Raw genomic sequence first — 13,980 nt, 5'->3', positions numbered from 1 at the left:
GATACTGCCTCGGAAACCCAAGGAGGGGTCGCTATGAGTTGGGTCCAGCTCAACGGCAAACAGCAATATATACATCTTGGAAACCAACTGCATTAGGGAGGTAAAGTGGAAAGAAGTATCCGGAATGACCTCCTGATGTGTTGAGTCTTGGTCTCTGAGTAGATGAGGTTTCATTCCTTGATATGAGGAACACAGGACAGTGATCTGGTCTGGAGTCAAAGGTGAGAAGCCAAGTTCAGTTAAGGGGTAGGGTTTACATTAGTATTACTCAAAGAATTTGATTTTTGTCCTTGGCTCCTGAGAGATAACCTCTAAAACCTTGGAATGTCCCCAGTAATCAAAATGTCTTTGATGAGGACTCCAGACCACACCTAACATAACAGGTGACTCTTGGGTTGGGAGCTGGCCAGGCCAGGAAGGCCCACCACATGACAGCAACATCGTAATCACCTCATGATATCAACTGACCTCAGAGGAGAGGAACTGGAGTTTGAATACATAATGAGACCCCTAACAAAAGCTCTGGACACAGAAGGTCATGGGCTGCCTGGTTGGCAAAAGACATCTGCTCTTGGGAGGATGATGTACCTTCTTTGGGACAAGGACATGCCACACTGGGAACCCTCCCAGAATTCACCCTAAGTATCTCTTCTTTGTGCTGATCCTTATTTCCATCCTTTATAATATAATTTTTAATCATAAATATGGCACTTTCTGTGAGTCACTCTAATGAATTATCAAATCTGAGAGTAATAGGAGCCAGCAGATCAGAAATGAGAGGGGCTGGGGATCCCTAAGTTCACATCTATTATCCAAAAAGGGTAATGAGAAAACCCTGAATTTGTAGCCAGCAGGTCACAGAGGGTGTTGTGGGGATTCCTAAGCTTGCACTTGGTGTCCTTTAACTTGTGAGCTCTGATGTAGCTCTGGGTGGTTAGGGTTAGAGGAAGAAATGTTGCAGGAGCAGCTGGTGTCAGAACAGAAAATGAACAGAAGGAATGGACTAATTTGGAACTGAATTGATTTGAATTGATCCTTACACAAGGACATTTGGAATTTAAGGGGTATATAACACAACTAGAAGAGTGTGGCTTGAGGACAGTGGAATTCTGTGTCTGAAGCTTTAGAGACAGTCCTGTACTACACAGAAAGGTGGTATTTAAAGCTATAGGTAGCCCCAGGTAGGGTTAAAAAATGGGCACAGGGCTGATCCTGTGACTTGTAGAACTCAATATTTAAGGGACCTGCAGAAGAGATGACTTGGCAAAGGAGGCCAAGGAAAATTCAAGAATAAAATAAAGAGAAAGGGTGGGTGTCCCAGTGTTATGGTTACCTAGTGCCACTCTGACAAGAATATACCACAGATGGGATGGCCTTAACAAACAGGAGTTTATTCTCTTACAATTCGGAGACTTTAAGTCCAAGTTCAAAGTGCCAGGCTCTAGGGGCTGGGGGGAAAGCCCCTCAGCCTGGGGCTTTAGCTCTGCCCCCAGCTCCTGGCCCACTGAAGCTAGAGGCTTTTCTTCACTCAGACAGCTGCTGTCTGCAGAGGCTGCCAAGCCCAAGGTTGACAAGTAAAAAGGCAAAGTCCCAATATTACCAAATCACATGGCAGGCCATTAATTCAAGTCCATTGTAAATCCCAAGGTCGCCAGAGCATGGCAGGCTGCTGAACAACAACACGGCTACCTGCAGGGTTCAAGGTATCCTAAGCTACAGACCATTCCCAAAGCTGCTGTGTATATACAGGAAGCAGACCACATCCCTAAGGCAGCTACTCAGCTGCCCACAGTAGATTCCACCATGGAGCTGATTACCAGTCTCATCATGGGGAATACTACATCCAGCTTCCCAGCCACTCAATCAGGCCTAGCTATGTTGAGACATAAACTGAACTACCCAATTCCACCCCTTGTCAACTTGGCATCTGTACAGATCTCCCTCACTGGGTGGCTCCAGTCTCCTAGTTCCTCTAAATGGTGACCTCACCCCCTTGGCCTACAGACTTCAATGAATTCTCTGCTCTTGGCATCAAAGAGATTATTGGTGACCTTATCTAGACCAGATTCAGTGGAATGTGAGGATCAGGAAAAGAGGAAAAATGTCTCTTCAAGATGAGTTCCAATACCCATCTGTTGGTTTGTCATACCATGGTGGCTTATATGTTGCTGTGATGCTAGAAGCTATGCCATCAGTATTTCAAATATCAGCAGCACTCATGGTAGAAAGATTTCAGCAGAGTTTTCAGACTAAAACAGAATAGCAAGAAAATCCCAGTGATCTACATATGAAAATTACCCAATGAAAAACCTAGGGATCATAGGAGAATACTGGTTGATATAGTGCTGGAAAGTGAGGTCCCTAGTTTGGAAGTCACTACACAATGTCCAGCCATGATATTTCCAATCGCCTGGTATGCATGTGAGAGCTGGACAATGAATAGGGAAGACCGAAGAAGAGTTGATGCTTTTGAGTTGTGGTGCTGGCGAAGAATGCTGAAAGTACCGTGGACTGCTAAAAGAACTAACAGATCTGTCCTGGAGGAAGTGCAGCCAGAATGCTCCTTGGAAGCAAGAATGGCCAGACTTCGTCTCACCTATTTTGGTCATGTTGTAAGAAGGGACCATTCCCTGGAGAAGGATGTCATGCTTGGTAGGGTGGAGGGTCGATGAAAGAGGGGGAGGCCTTCAGGGAGATGGATTGATACAGTGGCTGCGATGATGAGCTCGAGTATAACATGGATTGTGGGGCTGGCGCGGGATCGGGCAGTGTTTCGTTCTGCTGTGCATGGGGTCGCTATGAGTCGGGAACGACTCGACGGCACTTAACAACAACAACAACACACAATGTCCACAACATTGTTGTCACACAGGACTGGCAACATTTTGTTATGATGTATATAGGGTCACCATGCATGAGGCAAACAGTAACCACTCTAGGTATTCCAAAGGCAGGAAATTTAATAGAAATAATTTGTTATCCAAGTGATGGAGAATTGGAAACCTAAACAGCAATGTCAAGGCAGGAAGCCATTACCATCCCAAGTCTAGAGGGACAAAAGGAGGAACAAAGTTATCAGATCCCAGGAGGTGGAGTCACACAGAGGAACCTGGAACCTTGGAGGGCTGTCTGCAGGAAGGAAAGCAGAGGTAGAATATGTTTGGCAGCAGTGAGAGCTACAGAGGAAGAGATGCAGCCAATGACAGTGAGATCACTCAGGGCAGAGGTCAGGTCCCTTCCTCCTGCCCTCCTTTACCAGTGCTTCCCATTCGTTATACCTAGCCAGAAGCATGTTGGCAAGAGACCTGGGAATATAGCTCCCTATCTTAGGGAGCAGAGCAAGTGAAGGATGGGAATAAATCTGACAGTGAAGAGGCAAATGAATGACAAAGGCATTGGTCATATTTTATCACAGCTGGGACACTATCGATTAGAAGTACTGATTAATACTACCATTTGGAAAAAAACAGCTATCCTAGAATTGATGAAATAAAGCATACCCATGGAGACATGATCGGATGGCACAACGTTTGGCAGTGTATCATTTTCCCAGACAGACTGAGTTTCCCTTGCGTAAGACCATTGTCTGATCCTGACTATAGAGACACACATTGACTCCTTGGAAAGTTGTGTTTCTCTGCAAGTTCCTAGTTGATCGCCCTTTCACAATACTCATTCCCCTAGTCCACCTGACACATCATGGCCAGCCATGTCTTCATGTTCATCCTATCACCTACATAGAAATCTAATTTATTATTTTATTGATTCAGGCCTCCACACATTTTACAATGGATTTGAGTCATTTGAAATCTATGTTGTGCCAAAGAATAATAGTAATCATTGAGGCAGGGGAAAAATAGGTATCAGAAAGATAAAGCTAGGGAAAAAAATGAGCACATATAACTCACTTCACACACTGTCTGGACAAGTGTTGGAGGGAGGTGCATATACACACCAGGTGCTGATAAATCTTCTCAAGAACAGGTCAGCAATATTCTTGGTCATCAACAGTCCCACACCCCCAGGCTCATAGGAGACATCACTACAGGGGCAAGTGTTCTAATGGTCATCAACAGGGCCCTAATCCACCCAGACCAACTGCTGCAATCACGAAAGCATAAGAATCTGCTCTGACTTGACTTTAAGTATCTTAGTTCTCCATGTGAAGAAGAGCAGGTAGCCTGGGTACCCTGGATAAGCCCTGCTTCTGTACAGCCTTGGCTTCAACTACACTGCGGATTGATATCAAACAAGGGATCCCTCAATGAGGGGTAAACAGCTGCTTTCACATAGACAGGCCCTCAGCAGGTAAAAAGGATCAGGAAAACATAGCAAGTATTTGCCTTTGATGAGTTTGATACATGGGATCCCATGGTGATTCTGAGGCTGCAAACTCCTGAGAACATATGCCATGCTAGCCCAGCCCCTCCAGCTCAGGGCTAGAGGACATTGCATTAAAAGTGGGTTGACAGGGAGAAAGATAAAGTTTCATAGAAAACATTCATCACTGATGAGGTGAGTGTCTGGAGGAGAATTAATCTCTCATCATCAAGAGGAGCCCTGGGCCTGGAGATTGTGGGTAGGGAGATAAAGGCATTCCAGGACCTGCAGGCAAAGGAATGTGCTGCCTGAGGGGTGAACTGCCTGGATCCTTGTATCAAGTGTGCTAGTACAGCTGTATGGAGGGCTTCCTGCTCAGGCAGTCGCCACCTCTCTCCTAACCTCTGCCAACATTGACCCTCCAGCTCCACTGGGTATCTTGTGTTGCTCCTTCTATCCACAACCATCATTTAATTTTCTGATCTGTCAAACTGTTAGTTTCAAAACTCATATCTTCTTGAGAGCAAAGTACTATCCCTGACTTATGCTATGACATGGATGAACCTTGAAAACATTATGCTGAGCTAAATAAACCAGATACAAAAGAACAAATATTATATGACCCCACTTATATGATATAGCTAAAATAGGCACATGCAGAGAGATGAAAGTTTATTAGCAGTTAACAGGGCCTGAGGGGGGAGCTCTGGTAGCATAGTGGCTAAGGCACTTGACTGCTAACCAGAAGGCTGGCGGTTCAAACCCACCAGCCACTCCTCGGAAGGAAGATGGGGCAATCTACTTCCGTAGTGATACTGCCTCGGAAACCCAAGGAGGGGTCGCTATGGGTCGGGTCCAACTCGATGGCACATAACAACAACAACAACAGGGCCTGAGGGTAGGGAGAAATGGGGACGTATAATTTAAAGAGTGGGGAGTTTCTACTTAGGGGTTGAAAAACATTTAAAAATTGTTGTTGTTATGTGCAACTAGAACAAAATTTCTTTGGAGAATAGAATATTAGCAACAATGCTCTCCCTATTCACAACTGACCCAAGCCCAATTGGTGTGGTTGGTAAGACAATTGCCATGGTGGGCCACTGAAAGGGATGGTGATCTCTCTGTCAAGCCCCAATCCTATTTTCTGAGGGACTCCATTGTGTGAAAGGAGGGGGATATAAGAGGAGAGGACACACCTTTGTTATCGATGAATACAGAATGGAGTTGGCATAAAACATTAATGCACAATAAAGAGAGAACAAAATATGAAAAGGTGTCACCAAGTGGGAGGCAGTATATTGCAGCAATATTAAGAGCACAGGTTCTAAAGCCCAAAAGATGAGGGTTCAAGTCCTGGCACCATTGTATGGACTTACTAAACCTATCAGAGACTCAGTTTCCTCAGCTTTAAAGAAGGGAAATCACAAGCCCCACCTCACAGAGTCCTGGAGAGGATGAAATGAGCTGATGTGTGTGAAATCCCTAGAGTAGGCTAAGTTGTAGTAAGTGCTCATTAGGGATTTGCATTGGATCTGGGTGAATACAACTTCATGAAGGTGGGTGATTATTCATAGGGTCTTACCACTGCTCATGGCCCCCTTCCCTCCAACCTTTGCTTTGGGTCTAACTTCCTACAGGGGACCATCTTTTGTCCAGAATATTCACTGCATATGTTACTCACATCAGGGGACATGCTTCTGTCCTGTTCCCTAGGAATGAGCATCCCTGCCTTTCTTCTCCTGGAACATAAGAGTGTAGACACCACTCTGGCTAAGTCCAAGTCAGGAAAAAATACAACCAAGGAGAAAATGCGTGTAATCATTTAGGGAGAGAAATACCTGAGCTGAGAAGGGCCTGGATCCAGATGACTTACAAGGGGGATCCAGCAGGATACATGAGGCAGTACACTGGAACATTCACTCATGGAGCCCAGAGCTGCTAGGTAATAAGAGTATGAGATCTCCATTCACTGGGGAAGCCAAGCCTCATGGGGAGGCCATCTGTGGGTACTCTGGTTAGCAGCCCAGCTGAGCCCAGCCTTTGAGTCATCCCAGCCCAGATGCACACATGTGAGTGAAGAAACCTCCAGATGATTCCAACCCCCAGCCATTCCAATCTGCCCAGCTGAGGCCACAGACATCATGCAGCAGAGACAACCTATCCTCTCATATGCTGTCTAAACACCTGAGCCACAGGATCCATGAGCATAATAAAATGGTTGCTGTTTTACATCAGCAAGTGTTGGAGTGGTTTGTTAGGCCACAACATATAACCCAAACCTAGCCCTCTTGCATGCCATGCTATGCACATCCTTGGGTTTACTTTACTTTAACACCCGCTTGAACTGGGACTTAATATAGCCATTCTAAAGATGAGAAATCTGAGTCTCAGAAAAGTTACACAATTTGCCCATCATTCCACAGCTCTTAAGTGGCATAATCAGGATTCACCCACCACAGCTTGTGCTCACCATCAACCAGCCATCTAGAATTAAGGAAACTTTTAAAATAAATCAGATGCTTATACTCTTGCACCTGCAATTGCCTATTTACATATATTCTACATGCTGATAACACTTCTAAAATAAAGTCATTTGGCTGTCAACAAAAATAAAGAAACACTAAATCTATCCACTTGAGGTAGGCCATGTGACTAAAACTAAGCCGATGGGCTAATTCACACCAAACTACTCAGCTGACAATGGCTCATGGATTAAGTCTCTCCAATATAGGGCAGAATATGTATCAATCAGATTTGTCCGTGCCTTACCTGAAACACCTGAATGAGGACAGTAACTCAGACCCACGGACAAGTTGGAGTGGGTGTCAGGGAGAGATTTTTAGTGCTCTAGCAACTCCACACCAGTGAAGAAAGTGCTCCAGACAGGGGTAACTGCTGTGCAAATTCATTTATAGGTGGTCTGGGAGAATGCTGCAAATAGACACTTGAGAAATCTGGATATGATCAGAGGTGCCAGATGTTCCCCCAGACACTTGGATTATGTGGGTTGCAGGCACTCAGCCGAACTCAACTCATTTCACCTTGGGAGGGTGAATTCCAGTCTTACTCCAGATTGCAGGAAAGGAGCTGGTACAACCCGGGCTCCAAGGGGCCAACAGAGTCTTGGGACCAGAGCACACAATGCCACCACTGCTAAGCCCAGTGCCCACTTCAGCTGCAGAGCACTGGACAACAAAACCTTCTGACCTTAAGGTGGGTGTGGAGGTAAGTAGTGTACAATGAAGATGCTCTCCAAGTACAGAGAGTTCTCCAAATGCCTCACAAAACCTCAAAACCACCAAACAAATCTGACTGCACAGCCAAAGGAATCCCAGGAGGAGTCCGGGGTGGTGCAAATGGTTAAGTGCTTGCCTACTAATGAAAATGTTGGCTGTTCGAACCCAACCAGAGGCACCTTGAAAAAAGGCCTGGTGACCTGCTTCTGAAAAGGTGTTGTTGTTGTTGTGTTATGTGCCATCGAGTAGGCCCCGACTCATAGCGACCCCTCCTTGGGTTTCTGAGGCAGGAAGTAGGATTGCCCAACCTTCCCTCCGAGGAGTGGCTGGTGGGTTTGAACCACCAGCCGTCTGGTTAGCAGGCAAGTGTCTTAGCCACTATGCTACCAGAGCTCCATGAAAACCCGATGGTTTTCAGTTCTATCTGGTAACACATGGGAATCAACTCAATGGCAACTGAAAAAGAAAAAGAAAAACTAGTCCAAAGGAATGCCAGCATTACGATCCTGAAATTCAAGACTTCTGTATAGGGGGTGCAGAAGACATAGATCAAGTCCTCTCTGCAAAGCACCTTCTCTGGTTCTCTCCCTCTCTGAAGTTTTGGTTTCCTTATTTAAAATAAGGCTATAAGACAAGGATTTGAGTGCAAGTTTTATTTGGGTGGTACAAACGGTTCACGTGCGTGGCTGCTGACTGAAATGCTAGAAATTTGAATCCACCCAGAGTTACCCCAGAAGAAAGCCCAGGTGATCTATGTCTGAAAAAAATCAGTCATTGAAAATCCTGTGGGCCACAGTTCTACTGTGACACACATGGGGTCACCATGAATGGGAACAGACTTGACAGATACTGGAAAGTTCACTGGGGAGGTATCTCAGGAAAGAACTATACGGAGTAGAGAAGTGACTCTGGAAGAGAAGGAAACTAGTAAAAGGTGGAAATAAGCTGCTGCGGTGGATTAAACTGGAGTTTAATCCCTGGGGGACTCTAGGAGACTGAAATACTTCATATGGTCTCCCACTTGAGTTAAGAGGGAAATGGGATATTGATCCATCAACCTTTCTCAGTTACTGGTTAAGACTGTCACTAGGAGTGTTAATTCCCTGGGACTTCTGACCTGCCACACACATTCAGGGCAGGAAGGGCTCTATTGGCCAAAGAGAGTCTACAGGCACAGGGTCACTAGTGCTGGCATCTGGAAGTTGGACTGGCATGAGTGAAAATGGTACAAGCAGAGAGGATACAAGTAGGGCATCGACAGCACTTGTTACAACCACCTTCCATACCACACATACCTACACATCCCTGTGACTATCCAGTCTCTATCCAATCTGCATTTCACTGGGCCTGATTAAAATACAACTCAGAGAAGGGTCAAGACTAGCTGTAGCCTCGCCTAAAGGTCACACCTCTTCCATAAAACAAAACAAAACAAAAAAACCAAATTCACTGCCATCGAGTCAATTCCAAATTTCTAACTCATAGCTACCTCCATTGAGTTTCCGAGGTGGTAAATCTTTATGGAAGTAGATTGCCCAGTCTTCCTTCTGAGGTGTGGCTGGTGAGTTTGAACCACCAACCTTCTGGTCAGCAGTCAAATGCCTTAGGCACTATACCACCAGAGCGCCTTCCTTCTGTAAAAGAGGCCCCTATTTTTAAGCTGTAGTTGGAAAGTTCCATCTACCTCAACATGTGTTCTACTTCTCCAACCCAACCTAAGGGGGACAGAATTAAGACCAACCCTTCCCTATCCTGACTGTGGGTAGAATACAGTTCCATCTCAAAGCTAGTTTTATGACCAGCCTTTGCTGCTGAGCACACTGGCAAATAGACAGACAAACAGATCGATACATAGGTATATAAATAGCACCTTATAAGACCACTATATTCTAGGACTGCCTGATCTCAATCTCTTACTCAAAAGTCCCATATCAGGAAGTCAGTACAATCTAATTAGGATTCTCTTTTACTTGAAGGAACTCTGGTGGCACAGTGCCTAAGGCATCTGACTGCTAACCAGAACGCTGGTGGTTCAAACCTACCAGCTGCTCCATGGAAGGAAAATGGGACAATCTACTTCCATAAACATTTACCACCTTAGAAACCCAATGGGGGTCGCTATGACTCAGAATCAACTTGATGGCAGTGGGTTTTTGTTTTCTTTTTTCCACTTGGAGAATGGGAGGATGTTGAAAAGGGAAATGAACAAGAACAGAAGGCCTGAATTTATCCTGAAATGCCAAAGACAGAATAAAACAACTATACCCAGGGCATCTGTTTCACTCTCCAAATTTTTGTTACAAACACTTGTGTCTGGCTGTCAGAAAGATTTCATACAATCTCAGGCTTTCAGTGCAATGATTTTACCTCTCCCATGTTCAATCATTCAAGGTGAGCCAGGATGCAAAATTCTTAGAAACTTAGAAAAAGCTCTACTTTCTAAATAACTTCCAAGGAACCAATGTGGAAAAACAAAAAGTCATCTCAAAGAAGGAAGCATTTTAGTAAGTTAAGTTGGAAGAGTGGGCGTGTGAAATCTCCCCTCCCACCCAAGCATTCTTCTTTATTCCACACAACTTGAGACTGTGCGAGAGCTTGCAGGGAAGCCACTTTTAAATTCATAGCCCATCATCCATTATAATTGAAAATATGGTGACGCATAAGAGATGATGTTGATTTTAGAATCAGAATGTCAACCAGGTCTTCTCATTTCAGAAATACATACATCCCTTAGTGCACTGAAGTTACTGTTGGGCTAAAATTTTTATAAACTCAGCTCCAAGTCAAATATTACAAAACCACCAAATGTCACTGAACTACTTATTAATGGGATAAACTATACCCCATTAAATCAAAATATTAAAATGTGCTTTCATCTCAAAGTTACAGAAACTGCCTTTGGCAATCCAGCCTCTTTCTTAGCAGTACCTCAAGCATATGTGAAGCAGGAGGAAAAGACATTTAGGGATTAAAAACAAAACCAAAGCCCTTATCCCTCTAAAGTAAACATCAGAACACTAAGGGCCATCCAAGAGAATAGTGTTTTATCAGTATTGACAGTAATAAATGCTCTAGCCAGTTTGTTGAGGAATCTAATTCATAAAATGATGTTGTATTTGCTCCCAACTATGCTCTGTTAGGGAGCTCTGGTAGCATAGTGCCTAAGGCACTTGACTGCTAACCACAAGGCTGGTGGTTCAAACCTACCAGCCATTCCTCAGAAGGAAGATGGGGTGCTCTGTTAAACTCCTCCTCCCTGTCTTAATATTCCAGTCCCATTCCGTGCCTTTTCTTTCCCTCTTGGTTACTAAGACTTGGTCCAGTTCATTTTAAAACTTCAATCTCATATCCAATCCACAGATCTTCTACTCTCCTGCCAGTGCAAGTCATTTCACTGTCTCAGGATGGACAGTTAGGTGTGGCTTCTCACCACCTGAAGTCTTCTTAGTGCAGGGTATTGAAGCAAGAGAGGGAACAGACCAAGAGATCTCTCTAGGCTAACTGGGCAAAGTAGTGGCCCTCTATTTGGCCTAAATGAAGTTCTGACACATGGGTTATGGACTGAATGTGGGCAGATAGGTTTCCAACATGTCCCACTGAGAAGCCTCTTCTCATGAAATCAGACTACCACCAGTACTACCACCAGCCTACCAGCTCCTGTGCGGCCTCATCCTCCACTCCCCCACCTCCTGGCCCCACCCATTGCAAAAGTCCCTAGAAAGACTAACATTCCAGAAGTTATCTACTCCTTAAGGCAATTTCAGGCTTGCAAGTACATATAGAATCCACTTCTGGGATCCATGCTTTTAGAATCAGGAACTCATATGTAAGTGTATGTGCACGCCGGTGTGTGTGTGCGTGTGGGTGTGGGTGTAATGGGTGACCCTGAATGACCCCCAGCACATTACCTGGAGCTCTACTGTCTCTTCCTTGTACCATCAACATTGAAGTGGTGGTGTTGTTGTTGTTGTTAGGTGCCATCGAGTCGTTTCCAACTCATAGCAGAACGAAACACTGCCCAATCCCGCGCCAACTCCACGATCCCTGCTATACTTGAGCTCATCATTGCAGCCACCGTGTCAATCCATCTCGTTGAAGGCCTCCCCCTCTTTCGTCAACCCTCCACCCTACCAAGCATGACATCCTTCTCCAAGGAATGGCCCTTCTGATAACATGACCAAAATAGGTGAGACGAAGTCTGGCCATTCTCGCTTCCAAGGAGCATTTTGGGTGCATTTCCTCAGACTAAAGGAGGAAGTCCTAAAGACTGTTAGTTCTTTTAACAGTCCATGGAACTTTCAGCATTCTTCACCAGCACCACAACTCAAAAGCATCAACTCTTCTTCAGTCTTCCTTATTCATTGTCCAGCTCTCACATGCATATGAGGTGATTGGAAATATCATGGCTTGTGTCAGGTGCACTTTAGTCCTCAAGGAGACATCCTTGCTCCTCAGCACTTGAAACAGTTCCTTCGCAGTTGACTTTCCCAATGCTACATGTCATCTAAATGTCCTGACTGCTGCTTCCGTTGGCATCGATTGTAGAACCAAGCAACGTGAATTCTTTGACAACCTCAATCTTCTCTCCATTTATTGTGATGCTGCTCATTGGTCCAGTTGTGAGGATTTTTGTTTTCTTTATATTGAGATGTAATCCATACTGCAGACTGTATTCTTCAACATTCATCAATAAGTGCCTCAAGTCATCCTCATTTTCAGCAAGCAAAGTTGTATTGTCTGTGTATCTCAGGTTGTTAATGATTCTTCCTCCAATCCTGATGCCACATTTTTCTTCATATAGTCCAGCTTCTCAGATTATTTGCTCAGCATATAGATTGAATAAGTATGGGGAAAGGATACAACCCTGATGCACTTCCTTCCTGATTTCAAACCATGTAGTGTCTCCTTGTTCTGTTCGAACGACAGCCTCCTGGTCAAGGTATAGGTTTCTCATGAGTACAATCAAATGTTCAGGAATTCCCATTCTTCTGAATGTTATCCATAATTTGTCATGATCCACACAATCAAATGCATTGAAGTAGGTCAGTTAAATAGTCTTGGTGTAAATTCAATAAACCCAGGATTTTCAGGACTATAACCATTGTATGATTTGAAGTCAGAGTGCATTTTTTCTTCTTTAGAACTTTACCAGGAGTCTTTTACCATTTCTGAAAGTCACATCACCACAATACAGCTAGTGATATTTGAATTGCCAATATAACACACCTAAATCCATTCACATCTGTAGCTGCTGAATTCATAGCAAGCACCTAATTCTCCACCTCCTCTACTACATGTTGAAATATGTATTATTTAATTATACATGATTTGCCTTTTAATACCCCTGTATTTCAGGTAAGACATTATATTGACTTGTTAAATTATGAATACAAGTAAAGAATGCTGTCAGTAAATTTTATTTTAAGATAACGATGGAACACTACAAATTATTTGTTACAAAAACAGGCCTTTGGTTCTAATAGAATTGAAAACCAATAGTATAGATCCTTGTTATCCACCCTTAGACCTCAGTAAAACCCTGCTTAGCTCAAGCTCCAGCCCTGATAAATACAGGGAAATATTGTTCCACTTGAGCAAGAGTACAGAAAGCAAAGTAGGTCTGTGCTGCTTTCTCCCTGCTCCAGCCCTCATGGGGAGCAACAGCAGTATTTAAAGCAAAATCTCTGCCCCTAGGAGAAAGGGAATTTCAGGGATGGCCAGAGCTATTAGAAACCTAAGGCATTTGACTGCTAACTGGAAGGCTGGTGGTTCAAACACACCAGAGACTCCTGGGAAGAAAGACTGGGCAATCTACTTCAGTGAAGATACTGCCTCAGAAACCCAAGGAGGGGCTGCTATGAGTCAGATTTGACTGGATGGCAGTGAGTTTAATTTTGGTTTGGTCTACTCCCATGTCATGGCCCAAGCCCACGATGACCCTTCCCAAGGAGATCTCCAATCTCCCAGGAGATTTTGGTTTAGTTGAGGAAGGTGGTGTTTCCCTGTGTATAGAGTCAAAATTTTAATGCTCAGAACTGAACCAGTACATCCACAGATCCAGAAGTAAATGTTTGACTTCAAGGAGTTTCCTTGTTTGTTCATTTTTACAGACAGCAAGGCCTGGAAATCTCAGTACATGAATTCACAAACTCATGCCAACACAGCCAGCAGCGTCCTACCTGGATCCTGACCTCTCTCAACCAAATCCTCCTGCTCTTCCAGCCCTACTCCAGTGTGCTTGTGCTGGGAAGATGGGCTCTTAGGGTTCTGGTGGAAAAAAAGAGAATGATGAACCGAGAAAAACCTCATCCCAGCCCTGCATCCCCTACAAGGCAAAGAGCTGGGTTCCAAGGACCTCCCTCCATCACTCATCCATTGACTGTGTGCTAGATTGTAAATTTCTGTGGAATGAGAAAGTTATAGA

Source organism: Orycteropus afer, unplaced genomic scaffold (assembly GCF_000298275.1).
Source record: "Orycteropus afer afer isolate SDZICR_OR568_19922 unplaced genomic scaffold, OryAfe1.0 scaffold00188, whole genome shotgun sequence".
NCBI lineage: Eukaryota > Metazoa > Chordata > Mammalia > Tubulidentata > Orycteropodidae > Orycteropus > Orycteropus afer.
This window is presented reverse-complemented; position numbering follows the sequence as displayed.